At 38.8% G+C, this 19,346-nt stretch overlaps 1 protein-coding gene across 1 annotated transcript in view; it reads left to right on the top strand.

Moving 5' to 3' along the window:
- Nucleotides 1-19,346, top strand: part of CWC22 (CWC22 spliceosome associated protein homolog) — a 74,048-nt gene that overhangs the window by 26,576 nt on the left and 28,126 nt on the right. The window lies entirely within an intron of this gene.

Here is a 19,346-nt window from a genome sequence, read left to right as displayed (position 1 = left end):
ATATTCTTTATACTTGTATGTCAGTTTAAAATAATGTCTGTCTGCTCAATTCAATGTCAAATATTTTATTTCAATCATTAAAAATACACGATTTTCTACATTTTCACACATAACCCTGTGGAGGTATGTAGAAAATTATTGCTCACCACGGTTCAGAAGGTGCTCTCAGTAAATCTTTTTACAGCTGGGATAATGCCCTATTTGCTCTCCTTTCTCTCCTCCCTGTTCTCTGCAGAACTCAGATCCCAGAGCTCCTGACAAACCAAAAGTCATTGTGGCCTTTGCTGAACTTCTTTGCCCTCTCTCCCACACAGAGAGCCTGGGAGCCTGCCCAGTGTGGACTTCACTCAGTGTCACAGGTGACACTTGTCACTGTCCTTTTTTGGTATATGGGGGAAAGCAGTCCTCCACCAGTCTGGGAATGCTTTCCATTCAAACAGTGGAGACACAATGAGGAATGGGCTTCACCTCAGGTTTTTGCCTCAACCAAAGTTTGAAATGGACTTTTCTCAAAATTCTCAGAATATTTTCTAAAAGAGTATAGGAGATGTTGATTTTGGCATCCCCTGGGCCATACTCCTCCTAATTTCTTTCTTTCGCTCTAATTTTTATCCTCATTGCTGCAATTTGGCTGCACTTTCTCATCACTCAAACAGAGACAGGCTCTGAGATCTCCACACACAGTACCTGATAGATACAGGTCGGAAATAAAAGGGATTGTTCCCATGCTGGGCAAGACAGAAATAGAAGTAAAGAGATAAAGCTTTTCTAGGGTTGGGAAGTCTGAGAAGCACTGGGAGCTGTAAGACATGCAGGTGTAAATCCACCCATTCACTCCATAGAACAGCTGGGCTTTGGCATGGGTGGCACCAAGCAGGCTCTGCAGTGCCACAGCGTCCCTTGTGCATGGTGACATTGCAGGGAGGCTGTAACAAAGCTCAGGACAAAATGCAGATTTCATCCTTGGCGTATGAGTCCTGCTTTAAACACACACGGAGCTGCTGATGGCTGGTTCTCAGCGTGGTGCAAAGGTTCCCTGGGGCTCTGGCAGGGCAGGTCCCCATGTCCAAGTGGCTCCCAGGGCTGCCCTTTCCCCCTCTGCAGCACTGCCAGAGCAGCCCGCTGCCAGAGGCCCCAGAACAACACTCAAGACACGCTGACAGAGGGAATTTTTTGGCTGGTGGAACTGCACCGCATTCCTGACTGACACAAGTGAAGGCAGCATTTTTCTGCTGACATAGCTGAGAACACAGAAGAAGTCTGCCAATGTAGCTGAGAGAACTAGAATTGCGGACTAATTTTTTTTATTTAAAAAATAAGTATCTATCATGATTGTTCCAGAAATCTTGAAAATATGAGACCAAAACATCCTAGAAAAATAAAGAAGTGTAAATCCCAGTATTATAATTTTAAAATGTCATTATTTGCAGTAATGGGGAAGCACAGGTCATGATATATTTTATTTTTTTCTTGCAGCGAGAAACCTCGTCTTTGATTCATGAGAGCTCTTTCCTTGTGGCCTGAAGCCAGTGGACTCATATGTTGACACAAGTCTCCATTACTTGGGCAGAGTCAGGGTGTAAACAGCACATAACATTTGCTTAAAGGTTCAAACTTCTTTCTTTTAATCTTCCTGGTACTTTTCAGGAAATAGGTGAGTATTGGTACCTCATTTTCTAAGTACCCTAAGTATTGATTCATCAAGCAAAAAAGATTTTTTTTTTCATTAAAGCTTGAATTTTCATAAAAATTTGTATAGAAAATAGTTAGCATGTCATTGGCTGGAAAACACAGAATAAAACTCTCCATGTAAGTCCTCATACTGTGTCATTATTGACAATCCTAATAAAAGATAGCTCAAGCCAGAAGATTAAGGGATTTTTAACATGTAAATACAGATGCAAAGAAGAAATCTAGACATTCAGGTCAGGCTTCTGTATGAGTAAATATATTCTTTAATTTATTAATGAAGTTCAGAATCTTGTTAAATTGTTTATTAACCAGAGCTTCAGTATCTTTTATGTCTGTAGCTGAATGTATTTTAAAGAGTTAGAAAGTCAATACATGAAAGATTAAAATCATGTGATTCACTAGTCTCTCGCAGCAGGGTGGCCGAGTCTGCTCCCATTAAAGCTGTCATTGCCATGGTACCTAAAATACCAACAGTTCACAGACTGGGGGAAATGTACACATGAAGGTCTTTAACATTACATATTAATATAAAAGTGACAATTAATAATCTTGCACATCAATGTTATGCTGCAAACACCATCTTCGAATTTTGTGCACATTCCAAACTTACTATTCCAGGATTTGGAGGAATTTTTATGAATCAGGTTTGCCACTGATGGACAAGGCGCCTTCAAACAAATTGTCACTGTAATTGTGCTGTGTGCCCACTTCTCTTGAATCCCAAAGCTTTTCCACATAGCTTGAACAACACACTCTGTTGCTGATAAGGCACTCAGAGGTCACTATATGTTAGAATAAATGAGACATTTTTAATGCCAGCATTGTTTTCTGACAATAGCAACCTTTCTGGTTGAAATTTTGCTAGGTTGTTTTTCTTTTTTTCTTTTGCATATTGTGTTTTGACAATGAGCATTTCAATCATTTTAAATAATTTAAATTTTAAATATATTTTTCTTTTTTTAAGAATAGATTATACAAAACATAAACAATTACAGCATTGAAGTGTAATTATGCATTGTCACTCTAGCAGTTCAAGTTCTCCAACATCGTTTCATAACTTGGTCTTACATCTTTTATAAAGAAACCGTACAGATGGAAGACACTTTACTAGGAAGGCATTGACGTGACAGTGTTTCCTTTATGGTACTTTATGTAAAGATAACTGTGAGGAAGGGCTCAGGTGAATACAGAGTTATTTAATAGCTTTTATCTGTTTATTCTAGTTGGTAAATATGTGTGAGTGTGCATGCTTCTGCATGATATATCCATGCAATACATGGTGTATTTTAACACCTAGGTATCTATCCAAATTACTACATCTTACGGGAGTAAAGTATAGTAAATTTTGGCATTTAACCACATTAGAGTAAGCTTCAAGCAAGTAAGAAAAAAATGCTGTTAGCTAGTGTGTTGTAGCACATGGGACCAAAACAATTAACACTGAAGTTAAATGATGTGCTATGGCTATAGACATACCAGGGGAAATACCTATAGCCATACTTTTGAACAGAAGAACCACTGTTTTTCCAATCTTTCACAGGCCACTGTGCCTCCCTATCATCAATCTTTATAAGCACGTAAGAGCTGTAAATTAATGGACACATAATGTGTTTAAGCAGTTTACGCATAAATTTATGAATATGCTAAAGTTTGTGTTTTTGTACTTAGAGCGTCATCTAGTGGGAAGCTGGGATTATGGACCATCTCTTCCCTATTTCTTCAACTCCAAGTAGACTGGTTTGTAAAAAGGAAAATATACAGCAGACGAAGCTATGTAGTGACAAAGCTTTCCTCATATTTAAATTTTAATTAAATTGTATAAAAAATAAAAGTCAAACTAGAGTATTGGAGTAAAATTAAATTATTGTAGACTTCTGCAAAATTATTATCAGATATCAATATATCAGATACAGGTGAGCTTGCATATCTCATAACAAACCTTTACACATACAGTTTTAAAGTATTTTATTAATATTATAATAGCCATAAAGTGGAAGAACTGCTTTTCCTCAAATTGAAATCAAAACTTTATTCTTGAAATAATAACACAAAAGTTAGGATGTAACAAATCTATTTTTAATATATATGGGAAGAACATAGTTTTACACGAGGAAACCTTTGGAAAAATAATTTGGTGAGCATCTCTTACAAAATGATGCCTGGACACTATTTCTTCTCTGACACGGGGTCTCAGACAGGTAATCTTCTCCAAAGTTTGCTTTGTTTTAAACTTAAAAAATAAATAGCTTCCTTAAAGGAATATGTTCAGTTTAAACAGTTACAATACAGCAGAATTACAGAAATCAGCAGCCAGTCCAGACTTCTTCTTTTTTTAGCTGTGAGGTTACTTCAGACATCTTGAAGCAGAGTTCATGATATCATTAATTCATAAGGGATACAATACTGAATTGCTGAGCCTAAATAAAAATCTCTATGGAGTGCTACTTTGTTATTTTTTTCATGCTGAAAAGAAATTTGGAAGCCACCTGGACCACTGACTAAACTTTAAAAGGATTAAAATGCCTGCTGGAAAATTTGGAATGGATCCAAGTCTTGGTGGAAGGTTTTTTTGTGTTTTTACAAACTTAAGTGGTTTTTTGAGACATAATTATCACAGTGCTATAAAATGAAGGCAATCTTAGAGGAAGTCTTGACCAGATAGAAATGGATTGGAGTTGGTGTGTGTGAGATACCTGACCTGAAAATACATTTTTTCAGGTTTACATGTTTGCAGATCCAAGTTCTGTGTAAGCATCTTTCTTCTTTACCAGAGACCTCAAGACTTTTTAAGACGGGGGATTGACTTTTTAGTAGCAGGGCCTGTAGCAATATACAAGGGGTAATGATTTTAGACTGAAAGAAATTAGATTTATAAATTTAGACAGGATATAAGGAAGAAATTTTTTATGGTGAGGGTGACAGAACACTGGAACAGGCTGTCCAGAGAGGTGGCAGATACCCCATCCCTGGAAACATTCAAGGCCAGGTTGAACAGAGCTCAAAGCAACCTGATCTACTTGAAGATGTCCTTGCCCACACAGGTTGGACTACAGGACCTGTAAAGGTCCTTTCCAAGTCAAACCATTCTATGACTGTGATTCTGTGATTTGTCACCATTTTCTTTATGGAGATAGGTGGAGAAGGTGCAGTTAAATTTGAGGCTGGACTGAAAGATCCAGGACTGCCTGTGCATCTTGGGACTGGAAATTGATGGTTCCTCTCTCTGGAGGACCATTTTAAGGGAAGCTGTCTTCCTGCAATGAAGAAGAGGTATAGAAAAACATCAGCAAGGGAAGAGGTAGCAAGAGAAAGAGAAACACAAAAGAAAAGGCTGATAAATAGAAAATGTCATGAAAATTAATAGATAGTAGGAGAGGAAAAGGAGATTCTGCAATGGGAGAAAACGGGGACTGAGAAAAGTTCAAAGAAAATACTAGCTTAACCTCAGTAACCCACTCATACTGTAAGGGCAGAGAATCTCATTTAACATTTCTTAGGTTTCAGAATTCATTGTACACTGAAAGAATACTTGATAAATTATTTAGACAGTTTCAACTGAGATTGGAAAAATCCCAGCCTGTCAGAAGCTAGGTTAAAAAAGGTTTATGCTGTATAAATAATTTACTTCTTTGGGGAGGAAAAAAACATACAAATGCTGTGTCTAGAGTAGAGAAGTGCTAAACCTGCTGAAGCTCAGTAGCCATACAGCGGGTTTGAGCCAGCACTACAAACTGAGTGCTCTCATGTAAAAGCAGAGGCTACGCCAAAGCTAAGTTATCAAAAGAAGGTCAACATTACAGATTCTACAATTAAGTTCTTTCATACATTCATATTTTAACACCATGAGAATAGCCCAATTTAACAAAAATTATAAAGGCCTATTTTTTCAGTGATTTCTTGTGGCAACTAATTTCAGTAAAGTGAACTTACCATATCAGTGTTGGGATTTTCTTAATTCGTTTCATTTCCATGAAAGAGACACCCTCCAGCTTCACCATAACAATTCACTGTTCTTAGCAGATAGTTCCTGTTCTAGTCAGAATTGCTTAATCTTTCAAGGGAACCAGGTCATGGGGTTTGTTTGTTTTTAAATGAAGTAATTATTACTTAATTTTTTATTATAGTATCTTTTTAAGAGCAATCACCATGGTAACAGAGGAAAGGAATATATACATATTCTATTATAACATATATATTCTATTATATTTTATTATGGTGTTCATTTCAATAAGCAGAGGTACAGAATATGACAGCAACGACCTTCTATTGCAGCATACCACCACAGTGTAATACTCTGAGTAAAGTCATTTCAGTAACACCGGATGTACAGTGAGCACAGAAGCTGTCCCCACTGCCAACTTAGCTTTGCTGGCTGTCACAAGTCAGCAATTCCCAAAGACACCATTCCATAAGGAACTTCTGTCCTCTGGTCCCCACTGAAGTCTACAGAATCTGAGGAGACTCAGCAGCCCAGGAGGGATAATGTCCTAAATTCTGTCCTTACTTCTGACCACTACAATCCCACTCAGACAAATAAAAATCAGCCTATCACTTAATTCTGTGTATGGTCAATGCACTCCATGTATTGAATTATACCAATAAATGGAAATACTGTTCTGGCTGATATGTATCAGGGCATCTCAGATTTATGGCTAGCAAAAGAAAATAAATACTATAGATCTGGAAGGTGATTTATGGATTAAAGCTCTGCAGACAGGAGTTAGCTAGAACACATTACCTCAAGACTCCTTTGTGTGTGCCCATATATAAAACTGGAATTCCTCTTGTCTGCCTCCTACACAGCCCTGCCAGCTCACCAGGCTCAGCCAGAATATCTGCACGTCAAAGCTGCTGTGCAGAGTCTGCCTTGATACTTGTCAGTAGAGTTATTATGTGCTCCCTGTGTGAAGGAGATGAATTTAGATGTTCAAAGTATCGCCTGTGAGAGCACACCAGAGCAGCACACCCCGTAATTTGGTTGGCCTGTGGGGGAGGCTGGGAGAAGCAGAGTCTTTATGACTTTATTAACTCCTGAGAAACTTAAAAGCATATGGCCCCCAGCATGACAGCATCTACTGCAGGCATGGCCGTGACCCAGCCATGGGCACCGTGTAACCAGAAATATAACACTTTCTGTCTCTCTTCAGTGCCCTCAGAATGCTTCTTTAACTAATTCATGTAATTTCCTTCTGTAATACTGATGTGAAGAAGGTTCCTTTGTTTTGACCTGCAAGCCTCAGTCACCTTTCAGCTCTGAGAGGCTCTAACATTTTCTTATGTCTGGGGCTTTAGCCAAGGAGAGTGGCAAATCCCGGCCCTCTTCAGCCTTTGCCCAGGGACCCCTTGGATGTTTCGACTTTGGGGTGGATCAGAGGCAACCATTACTATCCTGATTCTTGTCAGCTCTGAGGTCTGTGTTCAGTAAAGATACCTAACTCTCATCACAATAGGATTTGCCTGAAATACTAGCTTTAATTTGGTATCTTTTTTCCATATTATATCTTTTTCCTACAAGAGCTTGATGAAGAGATAATAAAAAGTTGGAAGCATTCTCTTCTGCATTTACAATGGATATTTTTACACAGGTAGTGCTCAAAGCAGAGATACATGTTCCAGGTTTCCTAAAAGCACTGTGGATGAAGAAAATTACCACCCTCTGGTTTAGTAGCAGAGTATTTATATATAGGTACAACAACAGCTTTTAAAGTCATATGGACTTTGCAGTAGGGAATAAAGTGGGGAGCAAGAGTTTCCCTTTTAGAGCTATCTTTCAGAATAAAGTGCCAAATAAGCTGTCTACAATGGAATTCTCCCATTTTCAAAGACTAAGCTCGGCTAGTTCAAACTTACTGCAAAATTGAGTTAATATTTTGTATTCCTGAATATTTTTTAAAAAGCAAACTTCAGAAAAATCAAGTAATTCCTTACTATTTATGCCTTTCAAATAAGGCTTTATTCTCTGCTTGTCATAGATCAAGGGGTTTATCAAGGTTTTTATGTATTTATTTACTATTTTTCCCAGACTTGTCAAATTGAGTATAACACGTGGATAAAGGCAAACAGCACTAAATAATTATAATAAAACTGAACAAAAAGAAATGGAGAATTAATGTCCTTGTTAAATTTGATGTTATCCTTTGCTTCCAGAATTAGCTGCCTATTCTGTATTTATTTTCTTCACATTTATTTACATGTGCTACCAAAGAAAAAAAAATCACTAGTGGGTAAATATGGCATAATGGCATAGGATTTTAAAAGTCTCTTGAAGTGTTGTTTTGTTTGTTTGTTTGTTTTGGTTTGGTTTTTTTTTGGGTTTTTTTTAATAGACCTCTAGTCACTATATGGGAAAATACTGACGTGGCAAAAGAAACAAAACTCTTCATCCCCTCTGCCTTTTATTAATGCTAAGGAACCTGGAGAACAGGCTGCCTGGGGAAGGGGTTTCAAGAGTGCAGACCCCTACCCCCAAAACATCCCACTGTGCTATCGAGGCTCCTCTGTGAGAACTGAGACTCAGCCACTGATACAAGATATGTGCCACTTTGAGTTACATTCTCTGTGGGGAAAAAAAAAAATCTAATGGCACACATCAGGTGGGAAGTGTAATTTTTGTACTGATACAATATAGTAAATGTTCTTAATTGCTTAGTTCTTGGTGTAGGAGGTAAGATGGAGGAAGGAGATGGAAAGGGACTTTATGGGGTGTGTGTGTGTGTGTGTGTGTGTGTGTGTGTGTTTGCAGCGTGTTCCTACAGGGTGGCTCTCACAGGGAGAGTGTCAGGAAGCATCATTTTGTCTAAAGTGATGTAGCCCATCATTAACTTGGCACAGCGCTGCCCTCAGGAATCCCACTGGGCTCTGCTTCAGTGCCAGCGCCCGCAAATGCCAGGGACCGAAATGGAAACGCGGACGCCACAGCTCCCACTGCGGTCATTGCGAGCATAATCGCGGGGGCCGGCTCGGAGGAGGAGTATTTAAGCTGCATTTTGTTTCTATTCTTGCATGGCTGCATAACAATTGCCCACTCGCTCGAAGCCCGTCCCCGGCTGCCCGCAGGCCGTGTCTCTCCGCGGGCCGCCCGGGCCGGGCACGCCCCGCTTTGCTCCGTGCCCGTCCCGCACAGCGCTGCCAGCTCCCCGCGGCACCGCCCCGCTTTGCTCCGTGCCCGTCCCGCACAGCGCTGCCAGCTCCCCGCGGCACCGCCCCGCTTTGCTCCGTGCCCGTCCCGCACAGCGCTGCCAGCTTCCCGCGGTACCGCTGCCCTGCCGGACCGGGCACCGCTCCCTCTTCCCCGCCGCTCCATTTTCATGGAGCTCCTCGGAACCGGGCCGAGGAGCGGGGCTCCATCTCACCCACACCAGGGCAGTAATTGATTTCAGGCCCGAGTAAGTCTATCGAGCTCAGCCGAATTTCTCCAGGTTTACACCGAAGTAACCAAGATCAGTTTGTGGCCTCTCTGTAAAATGGAACATTATTACAAAGTATTTGTCCCTTTGCATTCACGAAGAGCCAAGAACACAGTGCTTTTCTCATTTCTGTTTCCATCCTACCATTACTTACTTCTAGAACAACCACTTCTACAGAATGCTGGCAAATGACAAAAATGGCAAGGAAATACAATGGGAAACATTTACACATTGTATATGCATAGCTGCATAATCACTAAGAAGAAAACAAATTTCTTGGCAGAGTGGAATTAAAGAAAGGCCCATAAAGTTAAAGCCAGTTCTATGAAGTCCTGTCTTTCTCCTGACTTCACTCACTTTTTCCTCTATTCTTTTTTTTATTATTATTATTTTACTTTCTCATAGAGCAGTAAGGTCAAGATAGTGAGCCCAGCTGCTGGCTACTAGCTGAGACTGAGCCTTTGAGGTGGAGAGTGGGATCTGACACTGCTGTATATTTTACTGAAGACTTTTTAAGGTACCAAGTTTTTTTAGCTAGTAAATAGAGATGATTCGTGCTTTTCAAAAATGGATGTTTTCTACACTCCCAGAGGTTCTTACAAGCTGACTGAAGTATAATTCATATGGCACTTGAGAATAATTGACTTCCTAAAATCCTCACGATCCCTGCAGAGGTGCTTTGGTCCAATCTTAAACAGGCATTTAGTTCCCTGTTTTTGTTCAGCTTTTAGATGCTACTCATTCTAGTGCATCTTCCTTTGCAAATCCCAGAATAAAAAGAAATGTTGCAACTGCACAAGTCAAATCTGTTTGAAGAGAATGTATTGTAAAATTATCTCTGCGTTCTTTTTATACTATGAAAGTGCTGACAGCACTTTGATGTGGAAAGGATGAGATACAGTAATCTGAGGGGCTGCTATGAAAGGAACGACATGCTTTAAGCTGGAACTGTACAGAGAAACACACAGTAATGACAGCTTCACACAACACCTAATTTGATTCTTTCTTTGCACCACAGTGAATCTTTAAACTACATCCACCTGCTAATGAGCAGGGAGGCTTCTGAGCAGAGGTCACCTTTCTCCCACTTTTGTAAAATTCACTCCACCCCCTTATAAAACCATCCATTATCACTTTCTCTTCCACAGCATTTTGTCTTTGGTGAGTTTGCTACCACACAGAAATCAAATTTAAAAAGGGAAAAAATAGTGCTTGTTTTTGCAATTGAAATTATTTCTAATTTTTGAGTAGGAATTACTTCTATAGATAGGGAAATTAGTTACAAATACTCCTAAAAAAATGAGACCTCTTCCCCTCTGCCCCAAACTCAAGTAATTAACAAATGCAAAGCTGGAATCCTGGAGTTTCAAGTAGGAGTAACATTGCATACATGCTTGCAGATCATTGCTGAACCAGCTGTGCCTCGCTGTGTGGGATCACCTTTTGGTATTGCCAGATCAGGCTGGGAAAGGTTGACTAAAACTAGTGAAAGCAAATTTCAAGAGCAGAATTATTTTCTGTACGGAGAAATGTCATATTCACTCATACACCTATTCAAAGTTCATATTTGTCTGGCTCAAAGCTAAAAAGAGCAAACTTCCAGATTTAAGGCAAATGCTGAATTTTGAATGCTAGGAAATAAATACCTCAGGTTATTTTTATGTTTATGAATGTTAGATAGTGAAATATTTCCTAAAGCTCAGAAATTTGTCAGGTTATTAACCAGAACAAAATAAATCCACTGCATTGCAAATAATGCCCTGAATGCCCAGTGAAAAGTCATGATGATTAGCTGTACCACAACTTCCCTGTGTTGATATTAAGCACAAAACACAGAGGACTCACCCCAAAGTGTCTAAAACTATCACAAGGCACCTAAAACCAATTTATTTAATTTTCCCAGAGGATGGTTTATCCTCCCACCCCTAAAGTACATGCTGTTATGCTTACAGACTGGAAAAACTAGACACATTGTGTCAAAGCTACAAAGACCCATAAAATGGTTATTAAGAGAGTAGATCTTTATCTAAATTTATTTGAGAGGCCAGTATAGCCATTAAAATATTAGTACATGGATGCATTTGACAGATAAATTACAGCACATATATTATTAATAATTAGTTCCTAATTGGTTGTAATTCTAATAAAAGGAAGAATAATTATGTTTCTAAACTCAGCGAGGTAAAGAATGGGACCCAAAAGGAGTTTATAATTTCCATGTAAAAATATTTAGTGAATATGTAATGAAGCTGTGGAAGCTGCAGGATCTGGACATCTCCTATGGAGAGAATAAAGTCTCATGTCATAGAGTTATGCTTCATTCTGCTGCTCTCCCACAACCAAAATCACACTTTTATTATTTGGAACTTGGGAGTATATACAAATGCCTTGATTTATTTCTTCTTTGTGTGTTTTATAGTACTTGCCTTTTTCTCATAGTCATCTTCATTCAGGCAAATCCGTGCAACTCAGAAATAACCACATCTGACCTGCCCAGCTGCCCGCTTGATCTGAGTATTATCCTGTTACTGCATTCCTGCTCTGGCACAGATCTTATCACAACACAAGGCTCACACATTTCCCAGTCTGAAAGCTCTGCATATTGTAGAGTTCAAAGTGCTGACTTCCACCTCTAAATCTCTCAGGGGCCTAGGACCTGACTGAAAAGGGTCTGTAGAGATACATCAGAGAAAATTACATCACTCTGCTAAAGAGAGATATTAGCAGGATTTTTTGGGGGAGACCTGCCTACTATTTAAACTTCTGTTATAGATTGAAGTCCTGAGGTGTTCCTGTGACAGGTTACTGAAAGTGATTTAAAGCAAATATTTGCTTATATGTGGGGTTTTTATTTCATTTATGAGTTTCAACTTCTGGCAAACCCATGCAACGAGATGGAGAGAAAGACAAAAAACTAACCAAAATTCTGTTTGTAGTAGGTAGATGTTTTTCAGGGTCAGAAAAAATAGTGATGACTCTTGACACTTAAAAAATATTTTAAAAAATTATCACTTCAGGTTATCATAAAAACCTGCCTCTCTGAGTTTTAGAGGTTATTCATGATTATTTTTGCATACATTTCATATAATTTAGCAAAATACCTAATAGGCTTGGTTTTTGTATTTTTATGACTGCTGTAACTAAAGCTTATCCTTGTTTAGTCTCTTTGTTCTTGTTCACTTCATGCTATCTTTCTTCTCTGTTTATCCACACACAAACAAACAAACAGGGCTTCCTGCTGCCTCCCAGATCACTGCCAGCTGTCCTGATGTCAACTGGCAAAGGACAAAAGCAGCCCTGCCATAAAGACCTTTGCTGAGAAGTGATCTCTGCGGCCTCCTCCCTTTCTTCAGAGTGCCAGCAAAGATAGCACAGCTCTCCAATCTGGAACCATCAGAGGAATTCAGTCATTTGGTTAACTTTCTATTATTGGGCATAAAAGAAGAAAACCAAAACAAACACTCTTTTGACCGTTCTTCAAACCAACACCTCTGGTTGCAATGCTGGGCAGAATTTTTATGGTCAGAGATTAATATACTGATGAATGGTTGACTTAATTCTCTTAAATTGTCCCTTCCTGAAAAAGAAGCTCCTGGGGGCACTGTTTCGTTACAAAAAGAAGAGAAAAAAGCTGAGAAGATTAAGATGCTTCTGTTCTCAGAATTGAATTTTCCCACAATGATACACAGTGATACTATTGAGAATAGCACATAAGTTACAGAACTACTGTTGGTAAATTTGGGTACTATGAAAACTCCTCAGAGTCAAAATTAGTCATGGTATCAAAATAAATCAAGGTAATTCATAACTGCAGCTGAGAAGCTCTGCTACAATATATTAGGGAACTTACAAAAGGATTTCCAGAAGTAACAGCTCATTAAATCTATAGGTAGGGGGTGGGGAAAAAGTCCATTTGTTGATAAGATCTCACACAGTGGAAAACAAAAAAAAGCTATTGGATTAGGTAGGAAAAAAAATAAGAAAACATTTTAATTCCTAGAGAATCTGTGTCTAAAGGAAGAAATTCTAAAAATAATTAATAAAACAATATCTTTGATAATAATTCTCATACATGCCACTTACCTATGGTCCATTGCTTGAAAAAGGCCACAACAAAACCCCAAACCCTCTAATCCTTATTAAAATATACAGGCAGGAGCACATACATACTCAAAGAAAGCATTCATATCCAAAAAACCAGATTACTTTCAAATATTAACATTGTATCAAATGTGATTTCTTACTTTGCTTCTATAGCGTAAAGCCAGTTTAAAGCTAAATCATCCAAATAACAGTTAGGGAACATCTTTTGTAAGTTTGTGTCACTTGGTGCTTTGGTGCTTCTTGACCTGTGGTCTTTTTTAGGACTACTGAGTCATAAATATACTGGATCGGGCGGGTATTTATGCTTCTTTTCAGCTCAGTGATTGAGGCTGCCTGTCCTTGCTTTAACCTACTTTCCCTCCTAAAGTCATTTTGCCTCATAAGCCCCATGGAGATTTGAGAGGCAAAGCCAGTTTATTCCTATAGCCGTCCCACTTTGTTCAGAGATATTGCCAAAGGCTCATTTGGAAACCTTCTCACAGGAAATAGGAACATTTGGTACTTTGCAAAAACCGTAAGGACTCAACTCAAAATAGAAAGGTACAGTTAGCAACTGTAAGAGGAGTGTACTGCTTCTCTTCAAATATAACATCTGAGGAAACCCATTAAAAACAATGAAAAATAATTAATGCTCATCACATATTCACTCATGGGGTGATTCTAAGCATTAACTATTGGCTAACTGTTTGACAGTTATTATTTATAATATAATATATTCTATTCCTGATGTGGAGTTTGCCACACATTCTGTAGCAGAGTTAAATAAAAACACTAATTTTGCGTGTATTTTTTGTGTTGCATTTTATGTCTTAAAATGTTGAAGTCTTTTCACCATGATGAAAAAGGATGGAACAGTCACAATTACATATTAAAAAAAAAAATTAAATTTTTTAAAAAATTGTAAAAAATCCAAGTATATGTTGCTATTCTGGGATAACTCCTGTGCAGCAAGCCACAGAGGTGACAGATGGAGGGTGCCACCTGTATCCAGGCAGGGTTTTTATGAGCACTCTTCAAGATCACTTTGTACCTTCACAAGGGAACACTGTGATGGTTTTATGTGGTCCCCCCTCCCCCCCAACAGTGAAGATAAAATGTTTCTGTCCAGAAGGACTCCTCAGAAGAAGACCATTTTTTGACAGTGCTCAGATGCACTCATGGTGTCCCCAGAACTTTTGTGAAGTAAATACTTCACCACAATTAGGACAACAAAGACAGATAGCCATTCCAGTAAAGGAATGGCTGAATTTCCTTCCCTGGGTAGCTGAAAGAAACTATGCATGGCCATGGTGCTGCAGGGAGGAAACAGTGCTTAGAATTAGAATTTACCCTTAAATAAAAAAAAAAAAATAAATTCAGAAGTCTTTTCCTTGAGTGCAGTGAGTCTTCAGATCACCCACCATACAGTCTTTCTATTTAGACCATACAGCAAATCTGTTCTAGTATTTCTATGAATAGTTTGTTTCTTTCTTTATTTATATTACTAATAGCACAATCAATTTGGCTTTACTCCATTAGCTGTGCCTTGGTGTTTGCAGATCTTCTGATCTGCAGACCATAATGATAACTAAATCATCAAATAACAATAATCTTGCTCCTCAAGTTGCAGTGCCCCAGCCCTTTGGAGAAATATGCCATATGCCATAGGAAAAACAGTGCCCGTTTTTAACACAAGCACCACCAAGACACAAATCACATCACAGGCAGAGTTAATTAAGTCAGGCACCTACTGTTTGCCTATAGTTTGAAATAGCTATTAATTTGAAGGTCTGCTGTAGTGCTGAGATGAGATAATTAACTAATGCATTGTGTGACATGATGAACACATTCCTAAAGGGGCTTGTTACAGTGACTTTTTTGGGATAACACAGTAAAATTTTAGGTAATATAACACAGCAGTTTGAAGGGGAAAAAATGCTTACAGATCTTTCTTAGACAAAGTGAGAAAAAGGTCAGGAGCTCTTACCACTGATTATACAGTGTGCAGAACTACACAGCTGTTAAAACTACCAAAGGATCATCAACACTTTGGCACCAATTTTTGTTAGTTTCAACAAGTAATTTTGGCAATTGCTATGAATTTTTTTTTAATTATTTGTAGTATATATATATACACAAGAAGTCTGTATTTTGTTTAAAATCATATTGAATTATATACATGGTGTCACTATCACTCGAAAGGAATTTCTTTTATCTATTTAGTGCACCTGTCTTATTGACTGAAGTACCTTCTTTTCTCAATTGACCTGCTAACTCTTCCATTTCACACCACTAGAAGACTCTTTGATCCAGGAAAAAAAAAAAAAAAAAAAAGATAAAAAAAGAAAAAAAAAAAGAGAGAGACATTCTGAGTAGGCTAAAGAACAATTCCTATGATATTAAATAGGATTGAAAGGATTAAAATGAGAGACAGGACACAGAGTGCAAGCTCTGCCAGGATTTAGACCAACTACATTCACAAATCAGGTAAGATCCTAGGATCACTTTCACCTTGAACACAAGTTGATCTCATATTGTGAAGAGCCTCTATTTAATAGAATTAAAATGTATCACTTCCAAGAAAATAATAGGTTTTATACAATAAAACCTATTATAATCAGGTTTTATACAATACCAAACAGTTACTGCAATACTAGTTGGCTGTTACAGAGGAATGAGGTATTTTACTACAAATATGGTTCAGTTTATAACTAGTTACTTTTCTTGTTACTATACTCTCTTGCTTTTATTGTTTCAAGTATGTTACCGTTCTGTACATAGTAAAGCTCCCTGTGAATACTTCATTAGGTCTTTTCATTGTTGTTACTCTGTTTCAATGCTGAAAAAAATGTTTTCCACCAACCTTCTGAATTTATGAATCTGTTGTAATTAATTCACATAGCTGGATATGGTGCAAGATCCAGGAAATCCAAAGGCTGCTTACTGTCCTGCCAACATCTAGATATTCTGTCCTGACATCAGGACCATAAGAATTATCCAGAAAACAAACAAATCCAGAATAATTAATGTTCATGCTGGTTTTGTCCTTTCCATGCATTATGGCATATCATCTACCCACCATGTGTTGGTGCTTTAATCTCACCTGAGATTCACTGGGAGCAGCCAACAGCTCTGGTCAGAGAACACCTTCCCCTCTGCATTGTTGAAGAGATGAAAGATGAGCACAACATCCAAATGTCAGCTCAGCAGTGAGAAGCAGCTATACTAACTTGTCCTTTAGCTGAAGGCATGAGTAGCTGCTTCTGCTCAATGACATCAGTGTAAAAATGCAGGAGGAAGATGACAGAAGGGACAGGACACTGTATTTTTTTTTCCTTTTACCTACTGTATCATGCATTATTGTGACACTATCACCAGGTTAGTTCAGGAAGGAAAAGTGCATTCATTAGCCTGTCCTCTGGTTTCTGGGCACAAACACACTTTCTAGCACTCAGCATCATGACCCCACCACGGGGGTCTACTGTCCTAGCTTTGCAGAACAGCAGAGATATTTTGTCCTTTAAAGATCAGGAGATAAAAAAATACTTCACAGAGGATAAAAAAAAAAAATCAGCACAAAGGAGTAAAAACAAAATTGAAAGGAGTTTAGTTACTAAAAAAGGATTTTAGTTGCTAAATAATCTAAAGCAGCCAAATGATGACATAGCTCAATTCATGGTGTAGCCCTGAAATTTTAGGCAGATATTCAGGATGCTGGCTGTAGAATAATGCCTTGGTTTGATGAAGTCTTGAAACTGTGGAAAGGAACCAACATTATTCTGCAGTGTGTAAGGACAAAGTGAAACTAAGGACATGAAAACAGCAGTTCACAGCCCAGAGTGACCTGTGCCTGCAGCACTACGTCTGGCTCCACTCCATACCACTTAGTAGGAAAGGCTTCAAACAAACAAACAAACATTAATAATATTAACAAGCAAAAACTCATTGCAAAAAATTTACCTTTTTTTTTTTTGCCAATCTGCATTCACTATGCTTTCCTTTTCTGAATAATTGCTTACTCTGTATATTAATTTAAGGTTAGAATGGACAAGAATTGTTTTCAGTCCCAGAAGCTGGTTGGAGAAGAGCATTGCCACAAAACTGAAAGAATGCAGATTTTAGGATACAGACCAGGAAGTGCTTTAAACAGTAGCTGGGTGGATTTTTTTTTATTACTCTGAGAAGCAGCTGAAAGACTGTCATTAAAAATAATAGCAAACATATGTGATGCATTCTCACACAGAGGAAACGGTGTGGAAGTTCCACATATGATCATCCTGCCACTGAGCTCAGAGGGATAGCTTCACTTTGATGAGGTTTCAAAACACGTTGCAGGAGTCTGCTGGTGTTTTCTTGGGAAAAACAAATTTTGTGATGGACTGTGATGAGTGTCACGCATTTGAGGTATCAAAAAGAGATATTTCTTAGTATTGTAAACCCATGATCTTCCAGCAGTTATTAAACTGTAATGGTGAGGGGACTGCAGAGCACGGATATTGGGTCCCTCTGAAACAATGGTGTTTATGTGATGTAAGAACTTTCTTCTTTCTCTCCCATATGTTGCTTCTTAACACTCTGCACTGGAGATAACTCCTGCCACACAAAAGGTAGCAGTAGAGTAGGGATTGCATGTCCCTGACCCACTCTGCTGCTGAACAAGTTCAGCTGTGTTGTCTCCAGCCTCCTTTGCTGACTCACCTCACTTATGTGACCTTAAACTGAAACCACAGAGGATGAGATTTCTCATCTCAGCTGATGTGTGGAATAATATCCTGCAGCTGGCACATTGCAACAGCTATCTGGAAACAAATTTTGAGCCTTGCACAAGATTATAATTCTGTAGCATGCTAAAGGTCACGCTGATTAACTTGGATGGGAATTAGCTGTGTATAAATTCCTTACTCCTAATAAAGCAGGCAGGAAACCAGTGTCCAATGCCTGCATCCCTCTTACTCTCTAGAAGCTGGAACCCACAGTCACGCCTCTACTTCAGACTCTGTACATTTAGGATCTTGAGTGCAGCAGATTCCAAAAGGCTGATCGGGGTACTCAACCTGCACTGCATTCTACCCCCTTAAAGCACTTGGGAAGTGCAAGCTTTGTCTTTTCACTCTCACAGAACTAAAACTTGCATCTCTTAAAGCATTTTGCCAAACCACAAGACTAGACCCACTGTAAAATTTAAGCATTCTCTCTTTAACCTGGTGAGGAATAAAATGTAAGTGTGACCTATGGCAGAAAAAGAGCTGTAAGATGAGCAGAGCATGGAAGAAATGAGCAGAAGGGAGCTTCACTGCATAATCCAATAGTAAAAGCATTAACTTATGAAAGGAGAAAAGGGAAACCTCACTTCACTGCTGCTATTCAGCATTAAATGCCCTTTCTCTTGTTCAGTGAGTCACCCCAGTTATTCAGCCCCTCTTAAATCGCAAACATGTTTCTCAGAGGTTATCAGTAGTCTCCTGGTGGAGGCACCTCAAAAAGGACCTTTACATTTCCCATCTCTGTCCTCAGGCTCCCTCTGAGGCAGAGCTCAGCTGTCCATGCTCTCTCTTTCCCAGGGCATTTGGAGGGGCAGGCTGAGGGGTGGTACGTGCGCCATCAGCCACAGGATGTCCCTCTCAGGAGATGCTGCTGCCACACTGACGCCATATGCCTTTTTATTTCATGACACCTGTTTACACAGCGTGAGGCAGGAAAAGGATTACTTTCACAGCAGAATGGGAAATTATGGAGTGGGTTCAGGGAATATCATGTGAAAGCATTTAACAATTCACATTGTCGGAACGTGTATGACCGTCCAAATACATGCTGCTCCCAGTCTCATGTGTAAGAGCCACATTTGCAAATCATTAAGCCAAATAAATCAAATCCTGTAGCTACAAGTTATAAGCAGGAAAAAAAAAATTACTTTTTCCGATTATTGCTTCTTAACATTTCCATGTTGGTTTTGAGCAAGGTGTGTTTTGCTTCCTTGACTATTCTGCTTAGTATTGCAACATAAGTGAGAAAGTTGACTTTTATGAAAGTGTAAATGAAAATAACTATTCTCTCCTGAGCACAGAGTATTTGTATCTGTGACAATATACAACATTACAATGGCATTGCTGGCCTTTGGAAAAGTTTGAGAACAGGTTTGTTCTCATTTTTGTGAATGTTTCAAGT

Source organism: Taeniopygia guttata, chromosome 7 (genome assembly GCF_048771995.1).
Source record: "Taeniopygia guttata chromosome 7, bTaeGut7.mat, whole genome shotgun sequence".
NCBI classification, from domain to species: Eukaryota; Metazoa; Chordata; class Aves; order Passeriformes; family Estrildidae; genus Taeniopygia; species Taeniopygia guttata.
Note: the sequence above shows the minus strand (reverse complement) of the source record. Positions and strands in the feature narration are given on the sequence as shown.